Genomic DNA, 14,781 nt, shown 5'->3' with positions numbered 1-14,781 from the left:
GCAAAAATCCTTATTTATTTTAAAGGTTATTATATTATTGCATTTATTTTTTATTCGTCCATCAAAATCCTACTCTGATGCCTCATTGTAGAATTAAAGTCATTGTGGGTTTTTGACAGAACCACAGAAAAGAATCACAGGATTTGTGAGCTAGAAGGAATCTAACAGGCCACGAATGTCTAACTCTCACCCACACTGAATCTCCATTATTATATACACAACAAATAATCATCCATCCTCTGCTTGAATACCTCCAAGGAAGAGGTAACCTCTCTCCTCTTGAGACAGCCCATTCTTCTTGTTCATGGCCTTAAATGTTAGAAAGATATTCAAGGCACTGAGAATAAACTTGCTTTTTTTTCAATTTCTCCCTGTTGTACCTGATTATATGTCAGATCAAACAGAGTAAATCTAATTTCTCCTCACTATCACATCACACCACATCAAATACTAGAAAGGCAAATATTAATAACCCTCTGAGTCTTCTCTTTTCCAGCCTGAAGATTCCTGGGTCTTTCAACTGATATATGACGTGAACTCAAGAACTTTCATCATCTTGGTTATGCTAGATATTCTCTAGCTTATCAGTGCCCTTCCTCTTCTGGATATCTTATATTCAGTCTCATAGACTCTCTGAAGAACTTCGAAATGAATTGTGAGACGTGAGAAACACTGGTGCAGGACCATCTAGCACGGCATGCCTGCATCATAGAAGGCACTGTGTTCTATGAGCTAAGTAGAATTGCAGTAGCTCAAAAGAAACATAAGATGTACAAATGTAAAGACATCTTCTCTATAAATGTTCATATGGACTACTTGTTACTGACCTGTGGTAGAGCCTTCTGATATCGTGTTGGTCTGATCAAGCACAGTTGGACACACTGTATTTGACCCCAACAAAGTGATATCATTTTGGTCCTCTTGAAGGATGAAGGACAACAACCAACCAACTTATCAATGTATTTCATAGACTGTGGTATACAGTACTGAACATAGTACTTCAGATAAAGACTGATAAGGCACATGGCTGGGCTGAAAGCCAGCTTGTAACAACTCATAAACTCAAGTGTTAGATTATATACATTTTTCCCCAGGGTCAAATACAGAGAAACTATCTGTCTTTATTCCTGAAATCTTTTCCCTTTTTTTGGTGGGGGTAAGGCAAGGCAGTTGGGGTTAAATGACTTGCCCAAGGCCACACAGCTAGTAAGTATATCAAGTGTCCGAGTCCGGATTTGAACTCAAGTCCTCCTGACTCCAGGACTGGTGCTCTATTCACTGCACTACCTAGCTGCCCCATCTTTTCCTTTTTTTAATGTAGCCCCAAATCAATTTATTTGCTATGGTGGCCACATCACGTTGCTGTGACTAATATCAGTTAGTCAACAAGCATTTGATAAGTGTTTGTTATGTTTACATATGGAGCTTACAATCTACAAAAACTTCCAGATTTTTTTCAAACAGGAGGTTATCTAATCATGACTCTCATTTGATACTTAGGAAGTTGACTTTTTGTTTCTTAGTATACATTTGCTTCTGCTGAGTTTCTTCTTATTAAATTCAGTAAAGTGCTTATGCTAGCCATTTTTCATACCTTTGTGTCATCTGTCAATCTGATAAGCATGCCATCTGTGCCTTTATCTAAGTCAACTCAAATATCTGAGTAGAAACTGCCTGCCATGTTGACATTGAACCATGTAACAGACAGGGTTTCTACATAAAAGTTTATCTACAAAAAGACATGGGACAGCTAGTTGGCACAGTGGTTACATCGGCCCTGGAGTCTGAAGTACCTGAGTTCAGTCTGGCCTCAGACACTTGCTAGTTGTGCAACCTTGGGAAAGTCACTTAACCATGTTTGCCTCAGTTCCTCATCTGTAAAATGAGCTGGAGAAGGAAATGGCAAACCACTCCAGTATATTTACCAAGAAAACCCCAAATGGGGTCCTGGAGAGTCATACATGACTGAAATGACTCAACAACAACATGAAAACAAGTTGAACAAAGAGTCTCTCTGGTTTTAGCCTTGGAATGACCAGTATGAGAACATAATATTTTTTTTCCTATACAGCCAACCAGAACCTTTAAGAATTTTTTATTTAATATCATGGTTTCATGGAATCAATTCATCACACAAAGTTGAATGTGCTAGCATAATAAAATATACTTACTACTCTTAGTAAACCAGGCAATGTGCTAAGAGTAAAAATTACAGTCCAGTTGCCTATTTGCATTGCTAAAGGGAATTTTTCCCTGTGATGATAAAAATCACAGGTCTAGACCAAAAAAATATTTCTAAAACTATACTTAGTATGACATGACAATGTCATATCACTCGTAAATCTCCTCTGATTCTTGCAACTCTCAGGGTCATCATTGTGAACCTTAGTTGCTATTAAACTACTGAAGCACAGAAAAGCTGGTTAACAGAGAGTTTGAGTTGACAGGATGCTGGATTACAAAGAATTTATCATACCTTTACCCTTAGCCCTCACTATAACACAGGCCATTATATCAGAGTATACAGAATCATGAGAGGCAGGATGGTACAGTAGATGGAAAGCCAAATTTGAAGTCAAGGAAACCTGAGATTAACTGCTATCTCAGAAACACAAAAATTTGTGTAATCATCATGGGCAAATCACAGAATCTCTCAGTTTCCCAAGAAACTCTCAGATGAAGAGATGAATTCCTTATCTGCATTAATGGAGGGGATTTCCAGTGCAGGGGTCCCCCCGTACAGATGAAGTTATGCATTCAGGCCAAAATATGGTGTCCCAAGGGTCTGTCCTGACATCATGAAGGAGAAATTTATTATGTAGGGTTTGTGGCATGGACCCCAAGAATGGTAATATTGCAAGATTCCAACATATCCCCATTTTGCAGATAGGAACATTAAATCAGAGAGAAATGGAATCACTTTGCATCTTGTAGTATTATTAAAGTAAATCCTAATATCAGTTAGTCAATAAGCATTTCATAAGTGCTTACTTATGAACCAGGCACTGTTATATTTGGGGGATATAAAAATAATGGGGGATATAAATAAAGGTAAAAACATAGACCCTGACCCCAAGGAGCTCAGATTTTAATGGGGAAGACAGCATGCAAACAATGATAGATATACAGAATAAAGGGAAAGCCATCTCAGAGGAGGGCACTAATGGGAAAGGGCCTGGTGAATTTCCTGTAGAAGGTGTCTTGAAGGAACGCAGGGAAACTAAGAGGCAAAATTGATTAGGGAAAGCATTCCAAGTACTGGAGGAAACAAAGGAAAAAGTGGCATGTGCAAGAAACTACAAATAGACCACTGGGCTAAGTAACAGACTATGTGCAGGGTAATAGAGTGTAAGACAACTAGAAAAGTAGGGAGGGGCTAGTTCTGAAGGGCTAAAACTATCAGAGGATTTTACATTCATTCTGGAGGTAATAGGGACATTAGGGATTCTGGAGACAACTAGTTGGCACAGTAGATAGATTGCCAGACCTGGAGTCAGGAAGACTCATCTTTCTGAATTCAAATCTGACCTCAGGCACTTACTAGCTGTGTGACCCTGGGAAACCCTGTCTGCCTCAGTTTCCTCAACTGTAAAATGAGCTGGAGAAGGAAATGGCAAACCATTCCAGTATCTTTACCAAGAAAACCCCAAATGAGGTCACAAAGAGAGAGAGAGAGAGTTTTGTGGCATCATCAGATCTGTGCTTTCGGAAAATATCATAGAAGGCTGGCTAGAGGAAGGATTGAAATGGGAGAGACTTGGCAAGGCAGTGAAACCAGTTAGAAGGCTATTGCAATTAGTTCAAGCAAGAGGCAATGAGGGCCTGCACTAAGGTGGAAGTTGTGTGAGTGGAGAGGAAGGGGTTTCTATGAAAGGTGTTGTGAAGTTAGAAACAACAAAATTTAGCAATATATTGGATATGTGGGGTGAGATCAAGCGAGGAGTTGAGGATGAGGTCAAGGGTACAAGTCTGGGTGACTGAGTAAATGGTGTTTTCTTGGACAGTCACAGGAAAGGTGGGAAGAGAGGAGGGTTTGGGAAGAAAGACAATGAGATATATTGAATTTGAGATGCTCTGGGCATATCCAATTTGAGATGGCCAAACTACCTCTGGTAACATGGAGCTCCTGGAAGAAAGTAGGGTTGGATACATAGATTGGGGTACATAGATCCTGCATAACATTTCCCTTTGCAATCTTATTTCTAAAATATCTTTATTTCCCTTTTCTTATCCATTAGCTCATTCCCCTTTTCCAGCATTTGTTTTAACAAAATGACTGAAACAGAAGGGTTTGAAATAAAGCAAATCCATAACTAGAGAAGGCTGACTGGGACTTTGCCCTGTGGTACCAAATTTAGAAGGCCTTTTGGTGGCATAAAAACAGTAGATCTTAGCACCTAACTAGTGAGAATAATTAATTAAAATATGACTCCACTAGGGATTGATGGACTGGTGATAATTCTTCCCCTGATCTGTGTTCCCCCTTTTCCTTTGGTCAATCTCCACAATAGTGACACTCTGCTGGCAATATCCTATGGTTCCCCACTGGGTGACATGCTGGATCCTGCCAACTGAAAACATACTTTATACTGGCACTCTGAGACCTGATTTGTAATGCTTGCCCTGGGCACAAAAATTCCTAGTTACACATCATCCCTTAAGAAACCTAAAACATGTCCATGACACTTTCCTTAAAAGCATGTTGTCATGCTTGTTTTTAGTGTAGTAGTCTAAGATCACACATACAGTACTGGACTTAGAGTTAGGAGTTCAAATCCTGTCTCAGATACTTACTGTTGTAACCCTGGGCAAGCCACTTAAACTCTCATAGCCTCAGTTTCCCCATTTCTAAAATGGGGATGATAATAGCACCTCCTTCATGTGGTTCTCATGAGGAGAAAATGAGGCAACATGTAAAGTGCTTTGCAAAATTTAAAGCAAAATATAAATGTTAGCTATTATTATTATAATTAGTTCCTTTAAGCCTGCTAAGCATGCAAAGACATCTGCCATGTGGCTCCAGCTTTCTAGAGAGAGATGACTAAAGTGCTGTAGTTAATGATATTACTTAGTCTCTAGTAAATAATCCAGTGTTTTGACCTGTAACAATATAAAACATTAACAAAAATGTGAAGAATCAAAATCCCTGAACACAGTTGATCAAGGAGACCTTGTCAAGTTCTAAAAGGTCTAACGATCCCTGGAGGAAGGAGAAGAACTAAATAGATAGAAAGACTATTGCGGAGTGATGAAATGATCCTGTATGAGTTAATCTGTGCCTAAGAAGTACCCTTTCAGTAAAAGCAACCCATGCCAAGTGATGCTAATAGATAAGATAAGAATGATAAGACAGGTAAAATCAGGATTGAAGGCTAAAGGGAGTTTGTAGGTATATTGGGACAAAGCTCAGCATGTCCCACATGCTGAACGAAGTAATATAGTAAAATGAGAATAGGACATAGCCATCAATATTTCAACAAGGAATTTTCTAAGCCACTATTAGTCATCTCCTATGGCTATTTCATGATCCTACTCAGTATTGAGGGCAGTGACAAATTGAAGTGACTATTCTGTAGACTTTCTTTGTATCTTCTGCTGTTAGTTAAAAAACAGAGCCTGGATGAGTATCTTAAGAAAAGTATCAACTTCCCAAACCATTATAAGGCTAACACCGGGAAAAAGGTCATAGCATCAGTATCAGTTTTCAGCTACTTCCCAGGGAAAGGAGAATAGCAACCTGATCATGCATCTGTGCAGCAATCCCAGGCAAGCTGATTGAGAGAAGGTGGTCATTTACCTTAAATAGCTTGATCCTCTATTGCCCATCCAGGCATTCACATCAATCACACATCATATGAAAATAAGCAGAAGAGTTAACCATTGGAGATTTTATAGGTAGGGCAATCTTGTTACCATATAGGGAGTGTCCAGGACATGATTGATTTACTTCTAACAGAATCCAATAGGGGCAAAGAATTAGTTCTAGAAGGAAACTTATCTAGTCCAGGTCCCTTACTTGACAAGTGAAGAAACTGAGGATCAAAATAATGAAGTGATTTGCCTGAGGCCACATGGGTAATAATTGGCAGGGCTGAGTTTTGAATTCAGGTTCCAAATCCAGCCCTCTTTCCACTTTACCACAACTTTTTGCTATTAGAGAGTATGCTCCTTGAGGTCAAGGACTTTGTAAATTTTTTTTTCATTTTCAAATTCGGCTCACTGCCTTTTACTTAATAAGCATTTGTTTAATTTAACACACATGCAACCATTTGGGCAACCATGGCAGGGGTGTGCTCTAGCCAGCTTAAACTGGCTCTTGAGAGCCAATTGTAAAATTTTCAAGGTGAACATTGACACCTCAGAAATCTGCAAACACTACAAATCAGGTCTTGATTTATTGTTCTGTTGAATAGACTCTAAAAAGTGATAGAGAAAATGTTAATAACGCAGATTAAATTTAAACATATAGCACAGGTACTCCCCAGTCAACCCCCTTTGAACTAGTTGTTAAACATTTACCAGCACACTCCTGCATGAAGGAAAAGCAGGTTTATCTCTTTTATCTTCTCCTTTCTTTTCTTCTCTTTTTTCTTCCTTCTTTTTCTTCTTTCCTTCCTACTTTCCTTCTTTACCTTCCTTTTTTCCTTCATTTTTTTCTTCCTTCTTTCCTTCCTTCCTTCCTTTCTTCCTTCCTTCCTTCCTTTCATCTATTTTCTGATCGTCTACCCAGCTCCTCCCTCTTTAGGAGGCACTGTTAAGGAGGATTCAGATAAATCAGAATTCCTTGGGGCTAGTGTACTCTTGAAAAGCTGGGATCATGGAGTTTTTGCTAGGACTTTGTATCTGCAGGGAGCTAAGAATGCTATGGGACTAAACAGGAAAGGACAAGAAACTATTCACCTGAGGCTGGGGAGGAAAGAGGAGTATATTTAAGCAAGGTTATATTTAAGAGCACCATGGTTTAACCTCCTGGTTGGGTGTTGATCAAGTGAGTGTTAGAGACTATTCTATGGGTAGTGATCAAGAAAATTTAGAAGTAAGGCTAGTGTTTGTGGTGAAAGTGTTTGGAGAGTATAGAGTACAAGTGAGTATTGAAAGATACAAAAAGAGAGCTTGTGATAAAGTAAGAGTGGTCAGAGTAGTAAAAGTGAGTCAGAGGTTCTCCTGAGATGAGAAAAGGACTGAGAATTCTAGGTCAGTGGCAGAGCTGGAAATCCCTAGTTGTTCAATGGCAAGTGCTCCCTAGCTGGGCAGTAAGATACATCAAAGAGATAGCAGGTATGGCTAGTGCCCATGTGCCACCAATGCAAAGAGTGGTCAGTCAAGAAAGCAAAACTGGAAAACTGTAAGATCAAACTTCGTTTAGCACAGCATGCCTGAACTGTGGATTTCCAAGTTCCTCCTAGTTCTTCTTAGGAAGAAATTGTTCAGGAGTGATAAAGGGCATATGTAGCATATGGGTGACAGCATGGTTCAGGGACTGCTTTGACTATTCTACTTTCATCCTCAGCAAACATGTCTTAATGGACATAGTATTGGCTTGAAGTCAGAAAATCACCAGCTCTGCCTCTTGACAGCTGTCTACCTTGAGCAAGTTGCTTGGTTTCCTGAGTCTCAGTTTCTCTATCTTTAAAATGGAGATAAATTCCATTGGATGATTTGAAAATAATAGATATAAAATTGGAGAGTTGGAAGGTACATTAAATATAAACTATTTTGAAGAGGAGGAAACTAAGACCTAAAGAGGTTAAGATATTTTCTCAAACAATGAGTGAGAGATGAGAGAAAGAGAGAGATAAGAAAGACAGAAAGAGACAGAGAGAAAGAGATGTGGGATTTATGGTAGATGTGGGACCCAGCTCTATTGACTCCAAATCCATTGTTCTTTCCTGTATACCAAACCACATCAAATAGTTATGGTAAAAGAAAGCACTTTGTAAGCAGTGAAGTTGACACCTAACTGACTTTATTAACCAATGAAAATCACTTTGTTAGTTCTAGTGCCAGAAAAATCTGCCTTCAAAAGAGAAAGTGCAGCAGGAGAAAAAAAATACCACACATGGAATTAAAAATCCTGAATATGGAAACAGGCTTGAGGGGCAGAGGCAAGATGGCAGAACTTAAGCAGGTGCTTATCTGAGTGCCTCAGTGAATTCTGTCACTAACCTCTAAAAAGTGAATCGGAATGGATTTTAGAATGACAGAATCCATTGGGAGATAGAGTAAGGCAGATTGCCAGTCCAGGAAAGTGCCCGCCTATGACTAGGCAGGGGGAAGTGCTCAACATGCAGTGGCTGCACCAGCATGGACCTGAGAGCAGATCACAGCAGAGTGAGAGTGAGCCCTGGCCAGAAGATTCACCCACCACAAGGGCGATTAGCAGACTGGGTAAGAGAAAGTGCAGGGCCCAGGGCAACAACAGCAGCTTCTCCTGGGGCTATCATCAGCCTAGATGAACAGCCTGGATGTTTAAAAATAACCTACCTGAACTTCTGGGAGCCAAGATGGCAGAGTAAACTCAAGCTGCTCTAATGCCCCCTCCCTGACCCTGAAAACCCAGAGATTTTTGTACCACCCAGTGTAAAATCCTGAAGTAGTGGAATCAGGGGCAGACTTGGGAGTCCTAGACTGAAGCTGGCTGGGCGGAAGGCGGGGGGGGGGGGGTGAAGCCAGCAAGCACGAAACAACAGAATCCCAGGTGTGCCTTAGCATAATCAAGGAAATATGCAGACACCAGCATGGCAGGTCTCCAGCTGCTGAGACTGCCTGAGCTGTATCCCAGGGGCACAGAGGCAGAAACCAGAAGTGACACCTTATTCTGTGAGCCTCAGGGCAACCCAGGGGAAACACAGAAATTCCTGGTCTTGGTCTCAGTCAAGACACCTAGAGGCTATAGGACACAAAGTCAACAACCAGGCCTCTAGCTCCCAGCTTGAGAAGCATGGGTCAGAGCCCTCTATTCTCCAGAAGCAGAAATCTAATTTAAAAGTCAGGAAATAGGCAATGGGCAAGTAGGAAGCTGGGAAATCAAGAAGAAAAATAATTCAATCCTATTATAGTGAGCAAGAACAACCAAATTCAGAGTACAACATTGACTCTATACTCACACTTGAGACCACAGAAGGAAATATGAACTGGTCTCAAGTCCAAAAAGCATTCTTGGAAGAGCTCAAGAAAGATTTTTAAATCCAAATTAGAGAGGTAGAAGATAAATTGACGAATTCTTTTAAAATTACATTGACCAAAATGAGAAAAAAAAATCTCACTGAAGAAAACAAATCCTTAAAAAGTAAAATTTGTGAACTGGGACAGGAGGTTCAAAATCAAACTAGAGAAAATACCTCCCCAAAAATGAAACCTGAACATAGGGGAAAGGAGCTTCAAAAACTAACCAAGGAAAAAAATTGATTAAAAATTAGAATCAGTCAAATCAAAGTTAATGACTCTATGATGCATCAAGAATCAGTCAAAAAATATATAAAGACTGAAAAATTAGAAGAAAATGTAAAATATTTCATTGGAAAAACAACTGACCTGGAGAATAGATCGAGGAGAAAGAACCTAAGAATTATTGGTTTACCAGAAAGCCATGATGAAAAAAACAGCCTGGACAACATCCTCAAAGAGATTGTCAAAGAAAACTTTCCTGAGGTCCTAGAATCAGAGGGTAAAATAGTTACTGAAAGACTCCTCCTGAGAAAGATCTCAAATTGAAAACTCCAAGAAATATAGTAGCCAAATTCCAGAATTATAAGGTCAAGGACAAAATACTGCAAGAAGCCAGAAAGAAACAATTAAAATATCATGGAACTACAGTCAGGATTATGCAGGACCTAACAACTTCTACATTAACAGATCAGAGGGATTGGAATTTGATGCAAAAGAGTTTGTACTGCACCCAAGGATCAACTACCCAGCAAAACTGAGCATGAACTTTCAGGCAAGGAGATGGTCATTCAATGAAATAAGGGACTTTCAGACTTTTCTGATGAAAAAGCCAAAGCTCAATGGAAAATTTGATCTCCAAATGCAAGAGTCAAGAGAGACATAAAAGGTAAACAAGGATAACACACACACACACACACACACACACACACACACATACACACAAACATAATTTGTGATTCAATTTCAGCAAACTGTTTATATCCCCATATGGGAAACTGATACCTGTCAATATTGAGATTTATATAATTATCACGACATTTAAAAAGGATATACATAGACGGAGGGTGTGGGTATAAATGAATTAATCTGATAATAAAAAATAAACCTGATTAAGGGGTACAAAAGGACTGTAAAGGGAGAAAAGGAAAGGAGGAAGCAGAAAAGGGTAAATTATGCCACACAAAGAGGCATAAAAACATATCATAGTAGAGGGAAAGAAAGGAGGGAGATGAATATCATATGAACCCTATTCTCATTGGTTCTGGCTCAAGGAGGGATGAGCATAATCAGTTAAGTTTAGGATTCTAATGTTAAAAGACACAAAGACACATTATAGTAGAGGGAAAAGAGGGAAGAAGAGAAACACTGTATGAAATTTATTCTTATTGGTTTGGGTTCAAGGAGGGAATAATACACCATTAAGTATAAAAGTCTCTTGTGACCTATAGGTAATAGGAGGAGTAAGGAATAAGGGAGGGAAATAGCAATAAGGGGGCAGGCTAGGTCAATGGAGAGAGGTGCATAGGGAGGGAATACTGAGGGAGGCAGTGGTCAAAAGGAAAACTCTTAAGTAGGGGAAGGGAGAATGAAGAAATAAAAACATAAATAGGGGAGGGAATCGGATGGAGGGAAAGATGCAGACAGTAATCATAACTGTGAATGTGAATGGGATGAACTCTCCCATAAAATAGAGGCAGATAGCAGAATGGATTAAAAACCATAATCCTACAATATGCTATCTACAAGAAACACATTTGAAACAAGGGGATACACATGGGGTAAAGGGAAAAGCCTGGAGTAGAATGTCATGCTTCAGCTTAAATTTTAAAAAGCAGGGGTAGCAGTCCTTATCTCAGATAAAGCAAAAGCAAAAATAAATCTAATTAAAAGAGATAAGTAAGGAAACTATATCCTGCTAAAAGGCACCATCAATAATGAAGCAATATAATTATTTAACATATATGCACCCAGCAGTATAGCAGCTAGGTTCCTAGAAGAGAAGTTAAGGGAATTAGAAGAAGAAATAGATAGCAAAACTATACTAGTGGGAGACCTCAATCTCCCCCTCTCTGAACTTGATAAATCTAACCATAAAAATAAACAAGAAAGAAGTTAAGGAGGCAAATAGAATGTTAGAGAGCGTATATATGATAGACTTCTGGAGAAAATTGAATGGGGATATAAAGGAATATACTTTCTTCTTATTGGTACATAGCACATACATTGATCATGGGAGGGCATAAAAACCTCATGATTCAGTACAGAAAGGCATAAATATTAAATGTATCCTTCCCAGATCATAATGCAATAAAATTTATATGCAATAAGTGGCAATGGAAAGATAGACTAAAAACTGAGGTGGCTATGCAGGGCAGTGAATATGGCAGTACCAGCCCTGGAGTCAGGAGGACATGAGTTCAAATCCAGCATCAGACACTTAACACAAAAACTAGCCAGGTGAACTTGGGCAAGTCACTTACCCCAACTGCCCTCCCCCCAAAAAGAAGAAAAAAAGAAAAGAAAAAAAGACTAAAAATTATTTGGAAACTAAATAATTTAATCTTAAAGAACGAGTGGGTAAAACAAGAAATTATACAAACAATAAGTAACTTCATTCAAAATAATGACAATAATGAGAGAACATACCAAAACTTGTGGGATACAGCAAAAGCAGTTCTTAGGGGAAGTTTTATACCCCTGAATGCATACATGAATAAAATAGAGAAAATGGAAGTCAATAAATTGGGCATGCCACTGAAAAAGCTGGAAAAAGAACAAATTGAAAATCCCCAATTAAATACTAAATTAGAAATAATAAAAACCAAAGGAGAGATTAATAAAATTGAAATTAAGAAAACTATTGAATTAATAAATAAAACTAAGAGCTGGTTTTGTGAAAAAAAACATTAAAATTGATGGACTTTTAGTCGATATAATAAAAAAAAGAAAGAAGAAAACCAAATTACGAGTATCAAAAATGAAAAGGGTGAATCTACCTCCAATGAAGAGGAAATTAAAACAATAATTAGGAATTATTTTGCCCAATTGTAGGCACATAAATTTGGCAATCTTAGTGAAATGGATGAATATCAACAAAAATATAAATTGCCCAGATTAACTGGAGAGGAAATAAATTACTTAAATAACTACATCTCAGAAAAAGAAATTGAACAAGCCATCAGTGAACTCCCTAGGAAAAAATATCCAATGGCAGATGGATTTACTAGTGAATTCCATCAAACATTTAAAGAACAATTGATTCTAATACTTTACAAACTATTTGGGAAAATTAGGGAAGAAGGAGTGCTATCAAATTCTTTTTATGACACAAATATGGTACTGATACCTAAATTAGGAAGAGACAAAATGGAAAAAGAAAGTTATAGACCAATTTCCCTCATGAATATAGATGCAAAAATTTTAACTAAAATATTAGCAAAAAGACTACAGCAACTTCTCATGACAATAATATACTTTGATCAGGTAGGATTTATTCCAGGAATGCAAGGATGGTTCACTATTAGGAAAACTATCAATAAAATTGATCACATCAACAACAAAACTAGCAGAAATCATAGGATTGTCTCAATAGATGCAGAAAAAGCTTTTGACAAAAATACAGCACCCATTTCTGTTAAAAACACTAGAAAGTATAGGAATAAATGAAGTTTTCCTTAAAATAATAAGTAGCATCTATCTAAAACCATCAGCAAGTATTATTTGTAATGAGGACAAGCCAGAAGAATTTCCAATAAGATCAGGGATGAAACAAGGATTTTCACTATCATCCCTCTTATTCAATTTGGTACTAGAAATGTTAGCAGTAGCAATAAGAGAAGAAAAAGAAATTGAAGGAATCAGATTAGGCAAAGAAGAGACTAAGCTGTCACTCATTGCAGATGATATGATGATATACTTAGAGAATCAAGTAAAAAAAACTATTTAAGATAATAAATTTGGCAAAGTTGCAAGATATAAAATAAACTCGTATAAGTTCTCGGCATTCCTATATATCTCTAACAAAATCTAACAGGAAGAGATAGAAAGAGAAATTCCATTTAAAGTTACTGTAGACATTATAAAATATTTGGGAATATACTTGCCAAAACAAACCTATATGAACACAATTACAAAACACTTTTCATACAAATAAAGTCAGATCTAACTAATTGGAAAAATATCAGTTGCTCATGGCTGTGTCAAGCTAATATAATAAAAAGGACAATTTTACCTAAATTAAATAACATATTTAGTGCCATACCAACCAATCTACCAAAACATTACTTTATAGAGCTAGAAAAAATAGTAACAAAATTCATTTGGAAGAACAAAAGGCCCAGAATATCAAGGGAATTAATGAAAAGAAATGCTTTTATTCTTTGTTTTTGCTTTTTTTTTTTTGGAGGGGCAATTGTCTATAATAAATAGGGGCAAAAATCTATAATAAATTGTGACCTGCCCAAGGTCACACAGCTAGTAAGTGTTAAGTGTCTGAGGCTGGATTTGAACTCAGGTCCTCCTGACTCCAAGGCCAGTGCTCTATTCACTGTACCACCTAACCACCCCCATGAAAAGAAATGCTAGGGAAGGTGGCCTAGCCATACCAGATTTTAATCTGTATTATAAAGCAGCAGTCATCAAAACTACTTGGTACTGGCTGAGGAATAGAGTAGTGTATCAGTGGAATAGATTGGGTACAAAACACTCAGCAGTCAATGACTATAGTAATCTACTGTTTGATAGACCCAAAAACCCCAGGTTTTGGGATAAGAACTCACTATTTGACAAAAACTGTGGGGAAAACTGGAATATAATATGGCAGAAACTGGAAATAGACCAATATCTAACATGGTATACCCAAATCAAGTCAAAATGGGTGCATGATCTAGGTATAAAGGCTGATACTGCAAGCAATGTGGGAAAGCAAGGAATAGTTTATCTGTCAGATTTATGGAGAAAGGAAGATTTTATTACCAAACAAGAGTTAGAGAGAATTATAAAATGCAAAGTGAATAACTTTGGTTACATTAAATTGAAAAGTTTCTGTACAAATAAAGAGAATGTAACCAAGATTAAAAGGGAAGTGAAAAATTGGGAAAGAATTTTTACAACCGGTATCTCTGATAAGGCTTTATTTCTAAAATATACAGAGAATTGAGTCAAATCTATAAGAATATAAGTCATTCCCCAATTGATAAATCGTCAAAGGATATGAACAGGCAGTTTTCAGAGGATGAAATCAAAGATATCTATAAGCATATGAAAAAATGCTCTAAATCACTATTGATTAGAGAAATGTAAATCAAAACAACTCTGAGGTACCACTTCTCACCAGTCAGATTGGCTAAGATGCCAAAACGGGAAAATGATAAATGCTGGAGAGTATGTGAAAAAATTGGAACACTAATGCGTTGTTGGTGGAGTTGTGAACTGATCCAACCATTCTTGAGAACAATCTGGAACTCCTCACAAAGGGCTAAAAATAAGTGCATACCCTTTGACCCAGCAATACCACTACTAGGGTTGTATCCCAAGGAGATCATAGAAGTGGGAAGAGGACTCGTATGGACAAAATATTTTTTGCAGCTCTTTTTGTGGTGGCAAAAAATTGAA

This window comes from Petaurus breviceps, unplaced genomic scaffold (genome assembly GCF_028583685.1).
Source record: "Petaurus breviceps papuanus isolate PSGF00001 unplaced genomic scaffold, PetGlider_PUasm1.0 164, whole genome shotgun sequence".
Lineage (NCBI taxonomy): Eukaryota > Metazoa > Chordata > Mammalia > Diprotodontia > Petauridae > Petaurus > Petaurus breviceps.
Note: the sequence above shows the minus strand (reverse complement) of the source record.